Source organism: Podarcis pityusensis (assembly GCF_964106645.2).
Source record: "Podarcis pityusensis genome assembly, chromosome: 4".
In the NCBI taxonomy this organism is placed as follows: Eukaryota; Metazoa; Chordata; class Lepidosauria; order Squamata; family Lacertidae; genus Podarcis; species Podarcis pityusensis.
Window position 1 is genome coordinate 104,833,663 of NC_138027.1, and position 7,249 is coordinate 104,840,911.

Below are 7,249 nucleotides of genomic sequence, written 5' to 3' on the forward strand. Positions count from 1 at the left end.
TGAGTAAGGAGTTTGCTGCTGAGCACCAGATACAGACTATCCCTTTAAGTAACCCTTTGCAGGTGACCACGATCGATGGAAGGGAGCTGCTGGGAGGAGAAGTCAGCCAGCAGACCGTCCCAATGATAATGAGGGTAGCAAGACACACTGAGCTAATAGCGTTTAATGTGGCTACCTTGGGAGGAGCTCCCATTATTTTGGGGATGAGCTGGCTAGCGTTACATGATCCGCTAGTGGGCTGGCATCAGAGAGTGGTCTCCTTTGGGTCAGCACATTGTCTAGAACACTGCAAAGAGCGGGAGGCTCAAGGAGGGGCCAGAGCCACTCTAGCAGGGACGGAAGTAACGGAGAAGGGGAAGGTTCCCCAACAATACGCCGACCTGAGCAACGTCTTCAGCGAGAGGGAGGCAGACAAACTACCCCCACATAGGCCCTTTGACTGTCAAATCAATTTACTCCCTGGGGCACAGCTCCCTGTAGGCAAGCTGTACGCCATGTCAGACAGAGAGATGCAGGAGCTAAGGGAGTTCATTGACAAGAACCTGAAGAGAGGGTTCATCAGAGAGTCCAGGGCGGTGGGGGGCAGCCCAGTGTTTTTTGTGGACAAAAAAAAACACGGACAAACCCAGGCTTGTAGTGGACTTCAGGGCCTTAAATGCAGTGTCAGAACCAGTGACTTTCCCGATGCCCAGAATTGATGACATTTTGACAAGGGTCAGGAAGGGAAAGATTTTTACTAAACTGGACCTGAGGGGGGCGTACAACCTGATACGAATAAGGAAGGGGGATGAATGGAAAACCACCATGTTCACCCCTTTGGGGGCATTTGAATATTTAGTTATGCCCTTCGGCCTACAAGGAGGCTCCGCGTGCTTTCAATCGTTTATGAACCACGTCCTGGGGCCTTTGCTTTACAAGAATTGTGTGGCCTTCTTAGATGACGTGTTAGTATATTCAGAGACTGAGGAGCAGCATGTAAAAGACGTCAGGGAAGTGTTGGGCAGACTGCAAGCCAATCAGCTGTGGGTGAAGCTAGAGAAGTGTCAGTTTCATGCCAAGGAGGTGGAATTCCTGGGGTACCGCTTGTCGGACAAGGGATTGGCCATGGATCCTGGCAAGGTCCAAGCGGTACTGGAATGGAAAACACCGAAAACAAGGAAGGATGTGCAAAGATTCCTTGGATTTGGAAACTTCTATCGGAAGTTCATCAGAAATTTTGCCCACTTGACGGCTCCCATTACGGACTGTCTCAGCAGTAAGAGGAAATTCGTTTGGACGGCGGAGGCGGAGCGAGCTTTTGAGGAACAGAAAAGGGCGTTCGCTTCGGAAGAACAGCTCCTGCATGTGGATTTACAAAAACCGATGCGAGTGGAGACGGACGCATCAGACCGGGCTGTGGGGGCGGTGCTTCTGCAGCCTGGCAAGGAGGAGTCGGAGTGGAGACCGTGTGCCTTTTTTTCGCGAAAGCTGAACAAATCTGAGAGGAACTACACGGTGTATGACCGAGAACTACTTGCCATTCATGAAGCGTTCAGGAGATGGAGGCATTTATTAATTGGGGCACAACATAAGGTGCAAGTGTGCACGGACCACAAGAACTTAGAGTATTGGAGAACGGCACGAGTGCTCAACCAACGGCAAGTGCGATGGGCCCAGGAGTTCTCCAAATTTCACTTTGAAATTTGTTATGTGCCAGGTCCAGAAAATGTTAGGGCGGACGCTCTCTCACGCAAACCTGAATATTTGGAAGGGGAGGGGGGACCCGAAGAGAAACATGTCATCCCAGAGGACCGCTGGGTGTGTGGGGCGGCATTGGTGGGGCAAAGAGAACTGGTAGAGGAAACAGAGAATGATGAATATGCCCAGAATAAGCTCAGAGGTCTTAGGGGTGAGGGAGAGGAACCAGGGGGTTTTGAGGAAAGAAATGGAGCGTTGTATTACAAAGGGGCACTGTATATCCCCGAAGGAGACTTAAGGGGGAGGGTACTCAAGCAGTTGCACGACAGCCCCATGGCGGGGCATTTTGGACAACACAAAACCATGTGGTTGGTCACCAGGGAATTTTGGTGGCCTAAGGTGAGGGAAGATGTACGGGAGTATGTAAGAGGGTGTGAGCAATGCCAGCGAGCCAAAGGGGAGAGGCGGGCGCCGGCGGGGCTATTAGAACCCTTACCAACCCCAGAACGACCTTGGGAGGCAGTGTCGATAGATTTTATGACTGATCTGCCGAAGTCCAAGGGGAAAACAGCCATCATGGTGGTGGTAGACCTACTAACAAAGATGGGCCACTTTGTAGCCTGTTCGCATGCAGTCACGGCGGAAGAGACAGCGAAGTTATTTGTAGAACACATTTTTAGGTTGCACGGGGTGCCATTGAGGGTGGTCTCAGACCGGGGAAAACAATTTACTTCCAGGTTCTGGAGGAAGCTCATGAGCTTACTGCAGGTGGAGGTCAACTTTCCGACTGCCCGGCACCCTGAAACCAACGGGCAGGCGGAAAGAGCAAACGGTGTCCTCCAGCAATACCTGAGGTGTTATGTCAATGACAGAGAGAATGACTGGGTAGAGAAGTTGGCGCTGGCGGAATTTGCCTACAACAATGCAGAGAATGTGTCCACAGGGATGAGCCCCTTCTTGGCTAATTATGGGTGTCATCCCAGGGCATTCCCAGGGGGAGGAGGGGAGAGATGGAGCGTCCCGGCAGCCGAGCATTTTGTAGAAGAAATGGAAGCAATCCATCGTCAGCTCCAACTCAACTTAGAAAGGGCGAAGGAAGAATACAAGAGGCAGGCAGACAAGAACCGAAGGGAAGGTGAAACCATAAGGGTGGGAGATCGGGTGTGGCTGTCAACCCAAGGGTTGCCATTCAAAGGAGGTTGTAAGAAATTAAGACCCAGGAGGTTGGGTCCCTTTGAGGTCATTCAACAAGTCAACCCAGTGGCTTTCAGGCTCCGGTTACCCAACCACATGAAACTGCACCCAGTATTTCACAGGTCGTTACTGTCACCGTATGAGGGGGGACGAGAAGGGATGTCCACTCGGGGACCGATCATAGAAGAAAGGGAATGCAGCAGCCATGTGGCAGAAATCCTCGACGCCAGGTGGAAGGGGGATCAGGTGGAGTATTTGGTAGCGTGGGAAGGAGAACCGGAGTCAGAAAACACTTGGGTAATGGCAGAAGATATCAATGACGAGGTATTGATAGAAATGTTCCATCAAAGGTTCCCAAGGAAACCTCAGCCTGTGGAGAGGTTCCGGAGGGAATACTTTGGGACCACCGATGAGGAGGAGGAGTTGGAAGGATTCACGGATTCGGAAGGGGAAGGGGAGATGGACTCTGAGGAAGAGGAGTACTTCGAGACCAGGAACCGCAACAGGTGGAGAGAAGTGTTCGAGACATCGGAAGGTGAAGGAAGTTCCTTCCGGGGTTTTGCCTCCTCACCGCCCATAGAGGAGGGGGCGGGAGGGGGTGAAGGGGGCCCTGGAGGGGAGGTGGATGTCAGGGAACTGCCATCGGAAGGAAGGGAGGTGGAAGGGCTCACACAGGTTGGGAGAGACTCAGCAGCTGAAGAGGGAACCAGTAGGGGGAGAAGAGCTGAGCTGAGGGAAAGTGAGCAGGAGGGATGGCTCCGAGACACTTCCAGCGAAAACAGTGGGGAGGTTTCAGGACCTCCTGTAGGGACACCCACTCCTCGCCGGAAACTGTCACGCAGAGAGTCCAGAAGACGTGTTTCCGTTAAGGAGCTTTTATGTTGGAAGCGATTCCGAAAGCAACCACTGTCGGAATCTGCAAGCGACTGACAGAGCCATGTTTAAGGGGCTCCGTTACAGACAGAGGTTTGCAAACTTGACCAAACTCTGAGGGACTTGGATTTTACGCACAAGCAGCTCATCGTCCCATCACACTGAGATTATTTTTTTCACCCTGACCTAAATAAAACTCTTTTGAGCTGAATATTCTCAGTGCCCAATAACAAGAAATAAAAGTGGAATTCTACTGAAATTCATTTATTAAAGTGGGGTAGGGGACTGGCAAATATGAGCCCTATTTGAAAGCTGTTACTGCTTATTCACTTCTTTTTTCAAATAGGGTTGGCTGTCCAATGCTGCTGATATATATGAATGAATGAAATTTGCCATAAATTGGAATGTGAAGCAGGCTGAAAGGAGAAATGAACACGTAGAGATGTGCTTCTATTAGAGAAAGAGCTGCTAATGTTAGCCACTATTTCTCCTCTTCTGTTATAAAATCTGAAGTGAATGCAAGCTTCAGAAGGGCCAAGTTGCAAGCCCTGGAAAGATCCATTTCCTATATAGACAAATTGGTGCATAGAGCAGAATCTGCACCAGCTTGTCCAAAGCACCCCACAAATAAGCCTTGTCCTTCTTATAACAGAATACTGGACATGTCTTACATTTTTGTCTTTGAAATAAAGGAAGAACGTGGAAGAATGAAAACACATTTTGCTTATGTTTCATAGAACATAAAAACTCTGCTGCTCAAACCAAAGGGCCATGTAACCCAACCAGCACCCTGTTTTCCACAGTGGAGAGAAACCCAGAATCTCCACAAACAGAACAGAAAAATAATGCCCTTGCCCTGATGTTGAACATCAGCAGCTGCTGGAGTTCTGCTTCTGTACCTGGAAGAATATAGAATCATGGAGTCACACCTTTACTTCTAGAGATTGCCCGGGGGGAGGCATAACCACACTGGCACCTGGGGTTCTCTGTAGCCTGAATCTAACCTGGATTCTGGTTCCAATGATCTGGGCAGAATCTGTGTTGTCTTCTATTTGAAAGATCCCAGCTGCATTGTCCAGCCACAGAGAGAAGAATCTTTAAGCAAAGTGCAAGATTAAAAGTTCCAGTTTTGGCCAACCTGGGTACAGCATCATCATCAAGACCTCCCTGACAATTTGGATACAATAAAGGAACTGGAGGCCCCTCGACTGTCCTCGGATCCAGTATTGGACCACTTTGACCAGATATCCCCAGCCGATGTGGACAGACTCCTCCGACCTGTCCTCTTGACCCGTGCCCGTCTTGGCTGATTAGAGCGTGTCCAGACGAGGTGCGGGGCCCCCTGGGTGATATCATCAATTTGTCCCTTGGCACCGGGATATTCCCAGGGGAACTGAAGGAGGCAGTGGTGCGCCCGCTCTTAAAGAAAACATCATTAGATCCCTTAGATCTATCCAATTACCGCCTGGTTTCGAATCTTCCATTCCTGAGTAAGGTGATTGAGAGAGCGGTTGCTGAACAGCTTGGTAGGTTTCTGGATGAAGCATTGGCTCTCGATCCACTCCAGTCCAGCTTCCGCGCTGGTCATGGGACCAAGACGGCTCTGGTCGCCCTAACAGATGATCTCCGCAGGCAGCTGGATCGAGGCGGGTCGGGGCTGCTGATTCTTCTAGACCTGTCAGCAGCCTTTGACATGGTCGATCACGAACTCCTGGGCCACCGCCTTGCCGACGTGGGGATCCAGGGCACAGTCCTTCAATGGCTGCGCTCGTTTCTCTCTGGTCGGGGACAGAGGGTGGCGCTTGGGGGGGGGAATTGTCATCGCGCCACTCCTTGGTGTGTGGAGTGCCTCAGGGTGCGATTCTCTCCCCAATGCTTTTAAACATCTTTATGCGCCCCTCGCCCAGCTTGTCCGGAGTTTTGGGCTGGGTTGCCATCAGTATGCCGATGACACCCAACTCTATCTGTTAATGGATGGCCATCCTGACTCGGCCCCAGACACACTGACCAGATGTCTGGAAGCTGTGGCTGGATGGTTACGTGGGAGCCGGTTGAAGTTAAATCCTTCGAAGACAGAGGTCCTCTGGCTGGGACGGGGCGATATGGGATTGAGGGGGCAACTCCCATCTCTTGTGGGGGTGCAATTAGTGCCAGCATCGTCCGTTAAGAGTTTGGGTGTAATCTTCGATACCTCCCTCTCTATGGAGGTGCAGATTACAGCTATAACAAAGGCTGCATTTTTTCATCTCCGCCAAGCTAAGCAGTTGGCTCCTTATCTCTCTCACCCTGACCTAGCCACTGTGATCCATGTCAGACTAACCTGATCTCGTTTTTTGACAGAATTACAAGCCTGGTAGATGAAGGGAACGCAGTGGATGTAGCCTACCTTGATTTCAGCAAGGCATTTGACAAGGTGCCCCACGATATTCTTGTAAAGAAGCTGGTAAAATGCGGTCTTGACTATGCTAGCACTCAGTGGATTTGTAACTGGCTGACTGACCGAACCCAAAGGGTGCTCATCAATGGTTCCTCTTCATCCTGGAGAAGAGTGACTAGTGGGGTGCCACAGGGTTCTGTCTTGGGCCCGGTCTTATTCAACATCTTTATTAATGACTTGGATGATGGACTCAAGGGCATCCTGATCAAATTTGCAGATGACACCAAACGGAGGGGTGGCTAACACCCCAGAGGACAGGATCACACTTCAAAACGACCTTGACAAATTAGAGAACTGGGCAAAAACAAACAAGATGAATTTTAACAGGGAGAAATATAAAGTATTGCACTTGGGCAAAAAAAATGAGAGGCACAAATACAAGATGGGTGACACCTGGCTTGAGAGCAGTACATGTGAAAAGGATCTAGGAGTCTTGGTTGACCACAAACTTGACATGAGCCAACAGTGTGACGCGGCAGCTAAAAAAGCCAATGCAATTCTGGGCCTCATCAATAGGAGTATAGCATCTAGATCAAGGGAAGTAATAGTGCCACTGTATTCTGCTCTGGTCAGACCTCACCTGGAGTACTGTGTCCAGTTCTGGGCACCACAGTTCAAGAAGGACACTGACAAACTGGAACGTGTCCAGAGGAGGGCAACCAAAATGGTCAAAGGCCTGGAAACGATGCCTTATGAGGAACGGCTAAGGGAGCTGGGCATGTTTAGCCTGGAGAAGAGGAGGTTAAGGGGTGATATGATAGCCATGTTCAAATATATAAAAGGATGTCACATAGAGGAGGGAGAAAGGTTGTTTTCTGCTGCTCCAGAGAAGCGGACACGGAGCAATGGATCCAAACTACAAGAAAGAAGATTCCACCTAAACATTAGGAAGAACTTCCTGACAGTAAGAGCTGTTCGACAGTGGAATTTGCTGCCAAGGAGTGTGGTGGAGTCTCCTTCTTTGGAGGTCTTTAAGCAGAGGCTTGACAACCATATGTCAGGAGTGCTCTGATGGTGTTTCCTGCTTGGCAGGGGGTTGGACTCGATGGCCCTTGTGGTCTCTTCCAA